Source organism: Mus caroli, unplaced genomic scaffold, assembly GCF_978045245.1.
Source record: "Mus caroli unplaced genomic scaffold, Mus_caroli_1 scaffold_13, whole genome shotgun sequence".
Classification (NCBI taxonomy): domain Eukaryota; kingdom Metazoa; phylum Chordata; class Mammalia; order Rodentia; family Muridae; genus Mus; species Mus caroli.
The window spans coordinates 48,372,258-48,388,278 of NW_028227268.1; the positions used below are offsets into that span (position 1 = coordinate 48,372,258).

The 16,021-nt window shown below is 41.9% G+C and overlaps 3 pseudogenes; 1 reads left to right on the forward strand and 2 right to left on the reverse strand.

Moving 5' to 3' along the window:
* Window positions 1-6,122: 6,122 nt before the first annotated feature.
* LOC115030326 (5S ribosomal RNA) lies at window positions 6,123-6,241 on the reverse strand (annotated as a pseudogene).
* A 444-nt stretch (window positions 6,242-6,685) lies between these two features.
* On the reverse strand, window positions 6,686-7,663 carry LOC110288558 (olfactory receptor 1P1-like; annotated as a pseudogene).
* A 3,247-nt stretch (window positions 7,664-10,910) lies between these two features.
* LOC110288559 (olfactory receptor 1A1-like) lies at window positions 10,911-11,826 on the forward strand (annotated as a pseudogene).
* The last annotated feature ends 4,195 nt before the right edge of the window (window positions 11,827-16,021 follow it).

The following is a 16,021-nucleotide window of genomic DNA, read 5'->3' on the forward strand; positions in this document are numbered from 1 at the left end:
AGTGGTTGTACAAGCTTGCAATCCCACCAACAATGGAGGAGTGTTCCTCTTTCTCCACATCCTCGCCAGCATCTGCTGTCACCTGAATTTTTGATCTTAGCCATTCTGACTGGTGTGAGGTGGAATCTCAGGGTTGTTTTGATTTGCATTTCCCTGATGATTAAGGATGTTGAACATTTTTTTCAGGTGCTTCTCTGCCATTCGGTATTCCTCAGGTGAGAATTCTTTGTTCAGTTCTGAACTCCATTTTTAATGGGGTTATTTGATTTTCTGGAGTCCACCTTCTTGAGTTCTTTATATATACTGGATATTAGTCCCTTATCTGATTTAGGATAGGTAAAGATGCTTTCCCAATCTGTTGGTGTTTTTTTTTGTCTTATTGACGTTGTCTTTTGCCTTGCAGAAGCTTTGCAGTTTCATGAGGTCCCACTTGTCAATTCTCGATCTTACAGCACAAGCCATTGCTGTTCTATTCAAGAATTTTTCCCCTGTGCCCATATCTTCAAGGCTTTTCCCCACTTTATCCTCTATAAGTTTCAGTGTCTCTGGTTTTATGTGAAGTTCCTTGATCCACTTAGACTTGACCTTAGTACAAGGAGATAGGAATGGATCGATTCGCATTCTTCTACATGATAACAACCAGTTGTGCCAGCACCATTTGTTGAAAATGCTGTCTTTCTTCCACTGGATGGTTTTATTAGCTCCCTTGTCAAAGATCAAGTGACCATAGGTGTGTGGGTTCATTTCTGGGTCTTCAATTCTATTCCATTGGTCTACTTGTCTGTCACTATACCAGTACCATGCAGTTTTTATCACAATTGCTCTACTCCTCTTGGGTGAATTTGCTTCCTTTTGTTCTAGTGCTTTTAGGTGTGTTGTCAAGCTGCTAATGTGTGCTCTCTCTAGTTACTTTTTGGAGGCACTCAGAGCTATGAGTTTTCCTCTTAGAAATGCTTTCATTGCGTCCCATAAGTTTGGGTATGTTGTGGCTTCATTTTCATTGAACTCTAAAAAGTCCTTAATTTCTTTCTTTATTCCTTCCTTGACCAAGGTATCATTGAGAAGAGTGTTGTTCTGTTTCCACATGAATGTTGGCTTTCTATTATTTATTTTGTTAATGAAGATCAGCCTTAGTCCATGGTGATCTGATAGGATGCATGGGACAATTTCAATATTTTTCTATCTGTTGAGGCCTGTTTTGTGACCAATTATGTGGTAAATTTTGGAGAAGGTACCATGAGGTGCTGAGAAGAAGGTATATCCTTTTGTTTTAGGATAGAATGTTCTGTAGATATCTGCCAGATCCATTTGATTCATAACTTCTGTTAGTTTCACTGTGTCCCTGTTTAGTTTCTGTTTCCATGATCTGTCCATTGGTGAAAGTGGTGTGTTGAAGTCTCCCACTATTATTGTGTGAGGTGCAATGTGTGCTTTGAGATTTACTAAAGTTTCTTTAATGAATGTGGCTGCCTTTGTATTTGGAGCATAGATATTCAGAATTGATAGTTCCTCTTGGAGGATTTTACCTTTGATGAGTATGAATTGCCCCTCCCTGTCTTTTTTGATGACTTTGGGTTGGAAGTCAATCTTATCAGATATTAGAATGGCTACTCCAGCTTGTTTCTTCATACCATTTGCTTGGAAAATTGTTTTCCAGCCTTTCATTCTGAGGTAGTGTCTATCTTTTTCTCTGAGATGAGTTTCCTGTAAGCAGCAAAATGTTGGGTCTTGTTTGTGTAGCCAGTTTGTTAGTCTATGTCTTTTTATTGGGGAGTTGAGTCCATTGATATTAAGAGATATTAGGGAAAAGTAATTGTTGCTTCCTGTTATTTTTGTTGTTAAAGTTGGCATTCTGTTCTTGTGGCTCTCTTCTTTTAGGTTTGTTGAGGGATTACCTTCTTGTTTTTACTAGGGCATGGTTCCCGTCCTTGTATTGGTTTTTTTTCTGTTATTATCCTTTGAAGGGCTGGATTTGTGGAAAGATAATGTGTGAATTTGGTTTTGTCGTGGAATACTTTGGTTTCTCCATCTATGTTAATTGAGAGTTTGGCTGGGTGTAGTAGCCTGGGCTGGAATTTGTGTTCTTTTAGTGTCTGTATAACATCTGTCCAGGCTCTTCTGGCTTTCATAGTCTCTGGTGAAAAATCTGGTGTAATTCTGATAGGCTTGCCTTTATATGTTACTTGGCCTTTTTCTCTTACTGCTTTTAGTATTCTATCTTTATTTAGTGCATTTGTTGTTCTGATTATTATGTGTCGGGAGGGATTTCTTTTCTGGTCCAGTCTATTTGGAGTTCTGTAGGCTTCTTGTATGTTCATGGGCATCTCTTTCTTTAGATTTGGGAAGTTTTCTTCTATAATTTTGTTGAAGATGTTTGCTGGTCCTTTGAGTTGAAAAATCTTCATTCTCATCCGCTCCTATTATCCGTAGGTTTGGTCTTCTCATTGTGTCCTGGATTTCCTGGATTTTGAGTTAGGATCTTTTTGCATTTTCCATTTTCTTTGATTGTTGTGCCGATGTTCTCTATGGAATCTTCTGCACCTGAGATTCTCTCTTCCATCTCTTGTATTCTGTTGCTGATGTTCGCATCTATGGTTCCAGATTTCTTTCCTAGGGTTTCTATCTCCAGTGTTGCCTCACTTTGGGTTTTCATTATTGTGTCTACTTCTCTTTTTAGGTCTTGGATGGTTTTATTCAATTCCATCACCTGTTTGGTTGTGTTTTCCTGCAGTTCTTTAAGGGATTTTTGTGTTTCCCCTTTAATGTCTTGTACCTGTTTGGTTATGTTTTCCTGCAATTCTTGAAGGGATTTTTGTGCTTCCTCTTTAATGTCTTCTACTTGTTTAACAGTGTTCTCCTGTATTTCTTTAAGTGAGTTATTAAAGTCCTTTTTGATGTCCTCTACCATCATCATGAGATATGCTTTTAAATCCAGGTCTAGCTTTTCGGGTGTTTTGGGGTGCCCTGGACTGGGCGAAGTGGGAGTGCTGGGTTCTGATGATGGTGAGTGATCTTGGTTTCTGTTAGTAAGATTCTTACGTTTACCTTTCGCCATCTGGTAATCTCTGGAGTTAGTTGTTATAGTTGTCTCTGTTTAGAGATTGTTCTTCTTGTGATTCTGATTACCGTCTATCAGCAGACCTGGGAGACAGGCTCTCTCCTCTGAGTTTCAGTGGTTAGAGCACTCTCTGCTGGCAAGCTCTGCTCTTACAGGGAAGGTGCACAGATATCTGGTGTTTGGACCTCCTCCTGGCTGAAGAAGAAGGCCCAAAACAGTACCATTCCCAGATGCTGTGTTGCTTTGGCAGGTCACAGATGCTGTCAGCTTCTGTGGTGCACACTCTCACCTGTGCAGACTAAGTTCCTAAGTTCAGAGGAGTCCCGGAACCAAGATGGCGCTCCCTGCCCCTGAGGCAGAGGTCTCCCGTGCAGGGCGGACCACTGTCCTCCAGCTGGGAGGGTGCCGGATGTCTGTGGCCCCAAAAGGGTGCTGCCTCAGCGGCTCTGTGGCTCTCGCCTGTCCCAGAAGCTGTCTGCCTTTGTGGTGCACACTCTCACCTGTGCAGACTAAGTTCCTAAGTTCGGTGGAGTCCCGGAACCAAGATGGCGCTCCCTGCCCCTGAGGCAGAGGGCTCCCGTGCAGGGCAGACCACTGTCCTCTGGCTGGGAGGGTGCCGGATGTCTGCGGCCCCAAAAGGTGCTGCCTCAGCGGCTCTGTGGCTCCCGCCTGTCCCAGAAGCTGTCTGCCTCTGTGGTGCACACTCTCACCTGTGCAGAGTAAGTCGACATCACACTTCTAACTATGGTATTTGATACTGATTACTGTGAAAGCTTATCCTTACTTCTATACAATGATTTATGCTGCAGAGTGAGCCTAAGTGAAGGAATCTCAAGAGAGTGGTAGGGAACAACCCACAATAGTGGGGATATTTTCTTATTTGATTGCACTTGTACCTACAGTTCATAACTTGACACAGACTTCAAGGGAACTCTGAATTATGGAATTTATTTTTATCTCTATTTGGGAAGGAGAAAGAGTGGATACATCTTAACACAAGAAACAAATTCAAGCCCCATGTTATAGGGCAGAAGTTGGCTAAAAAAAGAGCTACAGTTGGACCTGAGTGACAAGGCAAGAATTGTACTGAACACCAGCCTGGTGCTCCCTCCACCCCCCGGGCTCTCTTGACTGCCACCTTTCTGAAGGTACTGCTTGGATCATGACTACCACTGACCTCCTCACTCCTGTCAGGGGCCCAGAGTGCTGCTCAGCTCAAGGAAACAAAATTGTGTGATCCATCAATATCTGTGCCAACCTCTGGTGATGATTGTAGTCCCAAGGAAAGACTCAGAGGTGTGTGTTCCCAAAACAAATATAGACCATGACATGTACAGTCAGCCAAGGTTTGACAACTTGAAGACCCAGACAAGTCCATTAGTGGTACCAGTATGTAAGTTTGCAAAGGGCCATCTGCTGGCTAATGTGCAACATTTAAGGGGCCACATGTCTTGAGAAAATTTACTCTTTCTTCTTCAGTATTTATCAACTGCTAACAGCTCAACAGTAATAAAAATATATGTATAATATAAAAAAGAAAATCTGGAATAAAGTTAGAAAATAGTAGACTTTTCATAATATTTAACTAAAATTATATTATCTTCTCATTATAAAGTATTCATGAATATTTTTACTTAAAAGTGAAAAGAGTTTTGTTTTAACATCTACAAATATATTCATAGTTTACAACTTTTATGCAATAAATAGTTATAATTTCCTGTTTTTGGAGGGAAAATGTACTTGTTCCATTCAAGTTGAAAAGTCTTTGCCATCTGATAGTGACTTTACTTGTCAATATTTTCATCATTAACCCATTTCCATGACATCATTAATCAAACTTCTAAACATTTTTTAAAACTTTTATTTTTATTCTTAAGTTTTAAACATTTTAAATTAATTAATTTGATCTAGTTAATTTATATTATATAATTTATATATTATATTATATATGACAAAACATGTTAATAAATAATAATAAATGAAATTATATAAATAATCCACTTTCCCCTATTCCAAAGTGCTACACAGACTTTTAGAATTATGAATCTTGAAAGATACAGTTCTCCATGAGAAAAGATAAAAAAAGGACAGTCACACATGCCTCAAAACTGGGGACAGATTCTGAAAACTGTCAGACAGTACCATCATTGCAAGAACTTCATAGAGTGTACAGACATAAATATAATGGTTCAGGTCATCCACTCAATATCCTCTGAATGTAGTCAGGAACTCTGTAAACACAAGTATGAATCTGCTCTTAGGAGAACAAAGAACATTGTTTAACACAAGATTTCTGTAAGTGGAAAGAGTTTACTCTAAAATGATGACAAATGGTATAGTGAATACATAGGCAGTTACCACCTAGTCTTTTATCACCACCATCAGTGCTCTGTGTTGTGCATAACTACATGTGTACTCTTCGGGGCATGGGGGCAATGTGTTTGTAATTACAATAAGGTCACAAGAGGGTAAGAATCACTGTGGAAGAGAGGATGGAAAGAGTGTAAGGGCCAGAGAACCTGGAGGAACTCTTCAAAATAATGTATTTGGGACATGACACGGGTGTTACACACATGAGCCTTCAACATCTATAGTTGTCTGCACAAGACCATACCAGGTCCCACCCACAGTTTAAGAGCTTCTTGCAATCAGCTGCTGCTGCTGAGGAAGAATCAATTTTCTTTATGGAAAGCAACTGTGGAAGGTTGTCAACATCCCAGTATTCAATCAAAACCCCTTGTTTTTGTGGGGAATATTAGAATCAGTAGGAGATATACACTTGTGAGTACATGTATAAATGTGTATACAAGGTGAAGAGGACATGACTTTTTAAAAAAAGATTTATTTATTTATTTTAATATTTATTTATTTATTTTAGGTATATGAGTACACTGTAGCTGTCTTCAGACACACCAGAAGGGGGCTTCGGATCCCATTTCAGATGGTTGTGAGCCACCATGTGGTTGCTGGGAATTGAACTCAGGACCTTTGGAAGAGCGGTCAGTGCTCTTAACCACTGAGCCATCTCTCCAGCCAAGCGAGAGAGGGGGAGGGGAGTCCAAAAAGCCTACAGCATCCGGTATTCCCAGGCAGTCTCCCATCCAAGTACTAACCAGGACTGAGCTTTCTTAGCTTCTGAGATCAGATGAGATCGGGCACGTTCAGGGTGGTATGTCTGTAGACAGGCATGAATTTGAGAGTGGAATGTGGGGGAACATTGGAGAAAGTGGATGGAGGAGGGTGGATATGAGCAAAAAATTGAAGGATGATATTCTTCAAAATCTTCATTTTCTTTTGGACAAATACAACAACTCCCGAAAAAACAACAACAAAAACAAAACAAGTCTTCAGCTCCAGAATAATTGTCCCCATAGAAACAGTTGTCTTGTATGCCATCTGTCATTGACTAAACCATCATTCTGGGGCACATGTTATAAAACAAATGCACAAAGAAGGCATTTATAACAAATCAAAGCCTAAAGATACATTTTCAGTTTCTTCAAATCTAAGAAATTTGAGGAGAGGGGTCACCGAATGGAGTGTGACAAAGCACATGTGGGGTTCAGAAAGAGACAATCGAGGTAGACATTTCTGAAAGATCCTCAGCAGAGCAAATTGAGGACATCTTTACTTTCTCTGCAGAAGTCCCTGGGCCCAGGGGAAGGAGACTTTGCCCTTGAGAATTCTGACCAGTGCTCCCTTCATGTCTTTGTTTCGCAGGCTGTAAATGAAGGGGTTCAGCAGGGGAGTCACCACTGTATACATGACAGCAGCTGCTGTGTCCTCTACCACTGAGTTAGAGGAAGAGGATGAGGGACATAGATAAGCCCTTATCACAGTCCCAAAGAACAGGGCCACCATAGAAATGTGGGACCCACAGGTAAAAAGGCCTTACACCTTCCTTGGGCAGAAGGGAGCCTGAGGATGGCTGAAACAATGCGGATATAAGACACAAGGATGAGCAAAAGGGGGATGAAGACAACTGCACTCCCCAGGAAGAGAAGCACAAGCTCATTGATCCGGATTTTAGAGCAAGCAATCCGGATTTTAGACCCCCTTCATTAGGGGTCCCAGGTCACAGAAGTCTGGAATGACCTTCTGAGAGCAGAAGGAGAGCCGGAATATGAGGAAGGTGTGTGTCATGGCCACAATGGTTGTAAGGGTCCAACAGACTGTCACTAAGAGTGAGCAGCGCTGGAAGCTCATGATCATCCTATAGTGGAGAGGGTGGCAAATAGCCACAAAGCTGTCATAGGCCATTGTGGCCAGGAGGAAGATGTCCATGTCTCCAAAAGTCAAGAAAAATAGAGCTGGACCAGACATCCTGCATAGGAGATGGTCCTGCTTTGGGTGTGGATGTTCACTAGGGCCTTGGGCACTGTGGTGGAGGTGAAGAGGATGTCATCACAGGACAGGCTGGCAAGGAAGTACATGGGTGTGTGGAGTCGTACATCAGTGCTAATGGCCAGGACAATGAGCAAATTCCCAGCTACTGTGACCAGGTACATCCACAGAAAGACCAGGAAGGATGTGTTGCTGCTGTGGCTACTCTGACAGTCCCCAGGGGAGAAACTCAAAGGTGCTGGTCTGGTTCCTTCTTGCCATGAGCACAGAAGTCAATAAGGAAAGTCTTGAGTTAGCTTTCTGAGAAGTTTCGCTCTAGTCAAGTACTTAGCGAATCTTTCTCTGATCTCTGGAATAAGGACAGTGTTTGTATCATAATTATCTGGTATATGCATAGGACATGTAATATAGCCTGCTAAAGATACTCTTTCAGAAAGTTCTGCAAGATGTAAATGATGGCCATTCAAATAGTGTCCTTGCATACATTTCTGCATTTTATCTGGCCAACATGTCTCTAGTTGTACTATAGTTTTAGTTAGTTATACTCTGAAGATCAAGGAAGATTTGTTCAGTCACTTTCATGTGTCTTATAGCTACTAAATGCCAATTCTTATCTTCGTTCAGTGCCAATAACTAACACAGTAATAATGTTTCCCCAGCCAAGTTTTCAATCTCAAGAAATGGACATAACTACCTACATTGAAATCTTAGATCATTCGAATTCAGTTTGCCATATCTACACAAACCATTCTTGGATCCATGGGCAGCACCTGTTCTGATCCACCAGTGTCACAAATACAGTATTCTGAAGAGAACAGTTCATGTTTCCCAGTCTTCTAGAAACCATGTTTCTAGTAGGTAAGAAAACTGCTTAGTGAAGACCTGTGATATCTAGACTACTCTTCAAAGCTTCAATGGAATGTGAAAAAAGATCTCTCTCTCTCTCTCTCTCTCACACACACACACAAACAAACACATTAACATGTGTATCATTGCTCTTGTTCAGTTCATGGTTAGGAAGTCATGCTGCCTCCTATTTTCTTGATAAAGTCCTATTTCTTGTTCACAACTGTGTATTGTCCAGACTGAAAACACAATATATACTTGTAACATGCTGTGTCTGAGAGAAACACAGTAGGCCTCTTGAACATAGGATGCTAATGCAGCTAGAATGTTAGAATTGATGTGTGTACTAGGGAATATGCACACAATGTAGTGCACTCATTGGAGCAGTAAAGGACAAGGGCAGAAACAGCTAAGAGTGACAACCAAGCATCTGAACACTAGGGAGAGACATCAGGGTGCTGGGTACCTGTGAGAACAGCTCCTCCATTGGATTATACTACACTGAAAGCCTGGCTCTGCCAGATCTGAGATTTTAGGATCCAAAAAGTGTCACCCTATCCAGAGGAAGGAGACAATTTTTGTAAAATGATCTGTTGTCGTGACTTTCCTACACATTATATGAAGGTGTGTTTCTGTATTGCTGTGGGGCAGAGAGCTAAGTGCTGGCAGGATTTTGGTATTGTCATTTCTATAACCCATCCTCTGTTTTCTTATATGTAAATGTTTGTTCTTCAATTGTCCAAAAGATGATTCTATGAGATTATCAAATTAAAGCAAGGTGCTCTGATGAAGGGCAAACAAACAGCTTTCAAGGCCAAAGGTCAAGTTATAAGAGATGGATCAGCTGTTGTCCTGCTGGTGATTGGTTCAGACTGGACCATGGCTTTTTATATAATAAAGAGCTGAAAACTGGAGCTGGGGTAGGAAGTGTAGCAGCAGGAGTCCTGGGCAGGCAGATAAGCTGGCAGCCACATGGAGGCAGACAAGGAAGAAGGCAGACAGACACAGAGAGGCTTGGAGGAGGTGGAATGGATGGAACTGTCAGGCAGTGAGAGGAACATGGAGAGACAGATGCAATGGTACATAAATCAAGGTAAGCTTGTAGCTAGCTGAGAGAGTGTGCTAGCAATAGGCTAACAGCTATTATATATATTATAATTATTTAAACTATATAGATACTTCCATATTTAAACTATATAGATACTATTATTTAAACTATATAGATACTATTATTTAAACTATATAGATACTTCCATATCTTAGTTAAACTTCAGTCTGGCAATATTGAGTTATGTGTTCCTGCCTGCACCTCCAGTTGAGATAGGAAGAACAACAGACCCGAATCCAGTGGTTCCCTTTATGGACTCTGATGCCCAAACCCCTAAATCTTAAATCCCCTCAGAGTGACTGGTCGATTTTTCCTTAACCCTGTGCTGAGTGAGGAAGTTAAGGTCTGTGAGTAGCCTCAAAGTCACACACCAGAAAACAGTAGTGTGCTCTTTACTCTTTTTGATTCCAAATGGCATACTGTAATGTGAGGTAATTTAGACAGAGAAATAACCTTTCAAAGCCCATGTTTGGACCCAGAGCATTTCCTCCTGATAGCTATTGTGTAGTGACAGGGTCCTTATCTTACTGGTGGTCTAACATACGGTGCTCTGTACCTCCTTAGTTTGTCTTTCAGAGATAGCTCAGTCCAGGTGATCCAGGGACCTGCCCCCTGTCTTTCCCACAATAGTCCCATCTTTATTGTGTCTGCTCTGTTAGTCTGTGTGTAGGTATGGACTTTTCTCTGATTACTTTGTCCAGAGAATTGGTTACAGTCTGGACATTGGCATTGTGAAGTGTCTCCATTTCCAATGTTGTGTAAAAATTGTTTTACTTCACCTCTGATTTGTTAATAAAAAGCTGATCAGCCAATATCTGGTTTGGAGAGAATAAAGTCGGTCTTCCGATCCCAGTAAGAGAGTCTCTGGTAGGGATCAGAGAAAGGGGCAATTTGCCATGAACAGGTTGCCCCGACAGAGTCACCACAGTAGAACACTGATAGAGCAGGGCAAGACAAGATGTCAGGTAAAGTTGGCCAAGCCAGCATTGTTAGGTTAAAATAGCTCAGGATCTGGCCATTTGTAATGGAAGAAGATTTTTAATAAAAATACTAGGTTTCTCTGTTATTATTTAAGAGCAAGGGTGGATATAGAAAATCCCTATACATTTATACAGCTGGTTTCTCCCATCAGTGGGCCAGAGGAAATGAAGGGTAACGGGATGTGTGTCAAGATAAATCACTATAGCTTGTGAGCACTTAACTGAAGACATTTCTTCAAAGTAGACTATTTCTCTCCAGCAGTGAGTATGATGCTCAAAACAGCAAAGAAGCTGCAGAGTGACTGAGCCAAGTCAAAGTGGTGATGTTGCTGGGGAAAATGAATATTGCTGTTTACAGATCCCTTATTTTTTCAACTTGATTAGTGTTCACAGATAAATGACCATCTGTACCACTGATCAACAGAGATTTCTCCAAATACGTGACTGAATTTTTATGGATTCATGTGTAGAGGGAGTCACTACACATGAGTGTTAGATGGGGGGATTGGCAACCTATAGATAACAATCACACTAATGGTTCTGGGGTCATGTCTGATTTCATGTTAAAGGAGCCATGAGAGAAGAAATTGAGTCTTTTACCACAGATTTCACTCTCCTGGGAGTTACAAGGCAGCGGGAGCAGGAATATTTCTTCTTCATCCTCTTCCTGTTCCTTTACCCCATCACAGTGATTGAGAATGTGCTCATCATCCTAGCCATTCACTTGGACACTCGCCTGCATAACGTCATGTACTTTTTCCTGGCCAACCTCTCCCTTGTTGACCTCTTCTTCTCCTCTGTAACTATCCCCAAGATGCTGGCCAACCATCTCCTGGGTATAAAGGCCATCTCCTTTGGGGGATGTATGTCACAGATGTACTTCGTGGTATCATTGGGAAACACAGACAGTTATATGCTAGCTGCAATGGCATATGACCGAGCTGTGGCTATCAGTTGCCCACTTCATTATGCAACAATTATGAGTTCACGACCTTGTGTCCTGCTGGTTGCTGGGTCCTGGCTGATTGCAAATGTCAATGCACTGCCCCACACCTTACTCACAGTTAGATTGCCCTCTGTGGCAATAAGGATGTGGCTAACGTCTACTCTGACATTATGCCTTTGCTCTAGTTGTCATGCTCTGATATTTGCTTCAATGTGAAAATGATGTAACTTGGGGTGAGGGTTCTTCTCTGTGCCACTGCTGTAAATCTTCATCTCCCATGTCCCGGTCTTTTCCATAGTTTTGTGGGTTCCATCCACCACGGGTTTCCTCAAGGCATTGTCTACCTGTGGCTCTCACCCGACAGTGGTGTCCTTGTATTATGGGACAGTCATGGTCATGTATTTTGGCTACTGACCAGTTACAGTCCAAAGCACACACTGATAATTGTGTTCTACATTTCATCTACAGCCTGAGGAACTGGGACATGAAGGCTGCTCTGAAGAAACTCTTCCACTGCCCCTCTTCCTCTTCCTCTCTCATGTGAGACCATGCACAGCTGATACTGTGGTCCCAAGTCAGAAGCACTAGGAAACTCAGTTTCAATGTCACCCCTGCAAGGAGCTACTTGTCATCTTTCCAACTTGAAATCCCTTTCTTTGGGAGACTTCTGCTCCCTTGGGCAGAGTGCAGCACACAGCTCTGGATTAAGTTCTCACAGGTGGACTGTCAAGCAGAGTGAAGTTGGGAGTATAAGTGTTGACTTCATCATGTAGAAAGTTGGACTGATATCTGTTTTACCCATGTCACAGGATGTGCTCATAGTAGCTCATGCTTTAAAGACTAGATTACTGTTTGCATGAGCATTTTATTTATTATGTTTGCTCACTCTCCTAGGCTTATAAGTATGTATGGGTAAGACTCATGTGACTACATATAGCAGTTCCTCTTCAATTTTGGACATAATTGCATTTATTATGTGTATCAATAGCACTTAATAAATGTGAAAAAAGTGGAAGAAATATCTAGTTGGTGATATTCTAGACCAGGCATTATTTACCTATCTGAATAAATCTTTGACGAACCTATCCTAAAATAAGTATTTACTTTAGAGAGAAAAATTCCATAAAATTGAATAAAGTGACATTAACCAGATATATTAAATTTAATAATAACTATTATGTGTTTTGACTACTTTATTAGAAGTTTTGATTAATTATATTATTACAGAAAGGTAGTATGACTAAAGACTTGGGTATCTGTAGGAAGTGAGAAAGCTTGAAGTGGTGGCACATACTTTTATCCCCAGCACTACTAAGGTTAGATAGGAAGGCTACTGTAGTCTAAACTGATAACTTGGGTGAGGATAGCCCAAGATACTTAGTAAGATCCTGTCTTAAAAATCAGATATATAATCAATACAATACCAATGAATCAATCAAACTTTACAACTTAGAATGTTAGGAAATATAGAAAGGCCATACAGTCACAACTTGAGTCTAGCAGCAAGAAGCCTTAGGACCTACTCGTTCGGGAATGGGGACAATTAAAACACACAGCCAGTGAGAGAGACAGAGATGGATAGCGATGGACAGCTGTCCTACCCCAATTGTCTGGCAGGAGATAAGAATTTAGTTAAATATGAAGCAACATGTAATTAGTTAGAGAATGAATTTACCTTGCTTTCTTCCCTCTGCTTAAGCTCTCCTGCAACCCTGCATTGACTGTGCCCAACCAGAAGCCAGAGAACATGACAGCCTATTGTTGAGTCTTTCTAGAACTTAGGGGTGGTGGAGATAGAAGAGTGGACCTAAGTCTGTTAGTTACTTCCCTAACTGTCATGACCAAACCCCTGATAGAATAAATTATGGAGGGAAAACTTTCATTTGGCTCATGGCTTCAGAATGTGTGATGGTATGACTGGCTCCATTAGTGACTGGGAGTATGTGGGGTAGCTCACTGGTGTGGAAGAAGCCGAGAAACAGGCTGGAACAAGAAGTGGGTTGAATCTTCAGAGAAGTACCCATACTTTTGCCAGCTGAGCCCCACCTCCTAAAGTTCCCATAGCATTCAAATTAGCACTATTTGTATTTAAAAGAAAAATTAGAATTTGATGTTGGTAAATTTCTTTAAAGGTAAAACTTTATTCTTTTATTCTTTTCTATATTGTCATACACATCAGTTTATTTGGTATGGTATAGTAACACACACTTCAAAAACTCTTCTAGTAGGTCCCTGGGAGGGAAAGAGGAGGGAAAGAGGAAAAGGGGGAGTAAGACAAGGAGTGAGAGGAGATGGGAGGGAAGTACAGATGGTCAGGAAATTGAATAGAGGTGTGTAGCAGTCGGGGATGGGGAACTGGGTATAGCCTTTAGAAAGTCCCAGATGCCAGGGAAGCAAGAGGTTCCCAGGACCCAACAGGGATGACATTAGTTGAAATACCCAACAAAGGGGAGATAGAACCTGTAGAGAATCCAGTGAATAGGCATGGCCTTCAATTGAGGGATGGGGACACCCATCCATCTCAAAAATCTTTTCCTTTTAACATTTCTTAGCTATTTGTACTTCATCTTTTATTTTTTATTAGATATTTTCTTTATTTACATTTCAAATGCTATTCCCAAAAATCCCCTATACCCACCCACTCCCACTTCCTGGCCCTGGCATTTCCCTGTACTGGGGCAAGACCAAGGGCCTCTCCTTCCATTGATGGCTGACTAGTCCATCCTCTGCTACATAGTAACTACAGATAGAGCTCTGGGTATGGTACTAGTTAGTTCATATTGTTGTTCCTCCTATAGGGTTGCTGACCCCTTTAGCTCCTTGGGTACTTTCTCTAGCTCCTTCTTTAGGGGCCTGTGTTCTGTCCTATACCATCTCTAAAATATTAACTCAGGATTGTTCCTGTGTAAAGGAAATGCAGGGACAAAGAGTGGAGCAGAGACTGCCCCACCTAGTGATCCATTCCATCTATAGACACCAAACCCAGACACTATTACTGATGCCAAGAAGTTTTTGATGACAGGAGTCTGGTATAGCTGGATCCTGAGAGGCTCTGCCAGTGCTTGACCAATATTTATGCAGATGCTTGCAGCCAATAATCAGACTGAACACAGGGACCCCGATGGAAAAATTAGGGGAAGGACTGAATGTTCTGAAGGGGATTCTAACTCCATAGGAAGAACAACAATATCAACTAACTGGACCACCCAGAGTTTCCAGGGACAAAAACCACCAAGTAAAGAATATACATGGAGGGATCCATGGCTCCAGCTGCAAATGGGAAGAGGATTGCCTTATCTAGCATCAATGGGAGAGGAGGCTCTTTGCTTCTGTGGAGCCTTGGTACCCCAGCAGAGGGATATGCTAGCATGGTGAGGTGGGAATGGGTCTGTGTGTGTGTGGGCGGGAGAGCACCCTCACCGAGGCAGGGGGAGGGGGAATGGGATGGGGAGCTGATGGAAGGGAAACCTGGAACGGGGACAGTATTTGAAATGTAAATAAATAAATAAACAAAATAACAAATAATGGCTGGAACTAGAAAATATCATCCTGAGTGAGGTAACTCAGATCCAGAAGGACATGCATGGTGTGTACTCACTAATAAGTGTATATTAGCCAAATAATGATAATAATATAGAATACACAAGATACAGTCCATAGAACTAAAAAAAAACTCAACAATTTGAAATTGTCTAAGTGAGGATGTCTGAGTCCCACTTGAGAGAGAGAAGAAAGCAGTCAAAAGTGGGGAGGGAGGGAGGAACCTGGGAGGGAAATTGGACAGGGTTGAGAGGGGAACCTGATCTGGTGTTGGGTGAGGGAAAAGGACTGAAGCCCTGAGGGCCAGCAGAAATGTAAACAGGTAACCTCAGGAAATAGGAGTTTGTGGGGAACCCCAGAATACACCAGAGACCTTGGAGGTGAGAGTACTCCCAGCTCAAAAGGTCTCTACTCAAAGCTAGAGACCTTAGATGAAATGCCTGCCCATTGGGAGAGGGAACTTATAGAGCCCACCTCCAGTAGGAAGACAGGACATCAAGTGAGGGATGGGGCTGCCATGCCACGGTCACACCTCTGACCCTTAATTGTTCCTGTCTGAAAGAATTACAGGGATGGAAATGGAGAAGAGCCTGAGATAAAGAAGGTTCAGTGACAGGTCCAAGATGGGATTTAACTCTAGGGGATGTCCCAAGGCCTGACACTATTACTGAGGCTATGGAATGCTCACAAAAAGGACCTATCATGACTGTCCTCCAAAAGACCCAACAAACAGCTGAAAGAGTCAGATGCAGATATTTGCATCCAACCAATGGACAAAAGCTGCTGACTCCTGTTATTGAATTAGGGAAGTCTGAAATAAGCTGAGGAGACGGGTGACCCTGTGGGAGAACAAGTAGTCTTAATTAATCTGGACCCCTGAGACCTTTCAAACTCTGGACCACAAAACAGACAGCATACAGCAGCTGATAAGAAGCTCCTCAACACATATACAGTAGAGGAGTTCTGGGTCTGTGTTCATTCAGAGAAGATGCACCTAACCCTCAAGAGACTGGAGGCCCCAGGGAGTTTAGAGGTCAAGTGGGGTTGGGAGTGGGGGCATCCATGTGGAGACAGGGTGGGATGGCAAATATATGTGGGGTTGGAGCAGATGGAATGTAGACGGGGGGGGCAGGGAATGGAATATGGTCTGCAAAAAATAAATTAAAAAATAAGATAAGCCGGGCGTGGTGGCACACGCC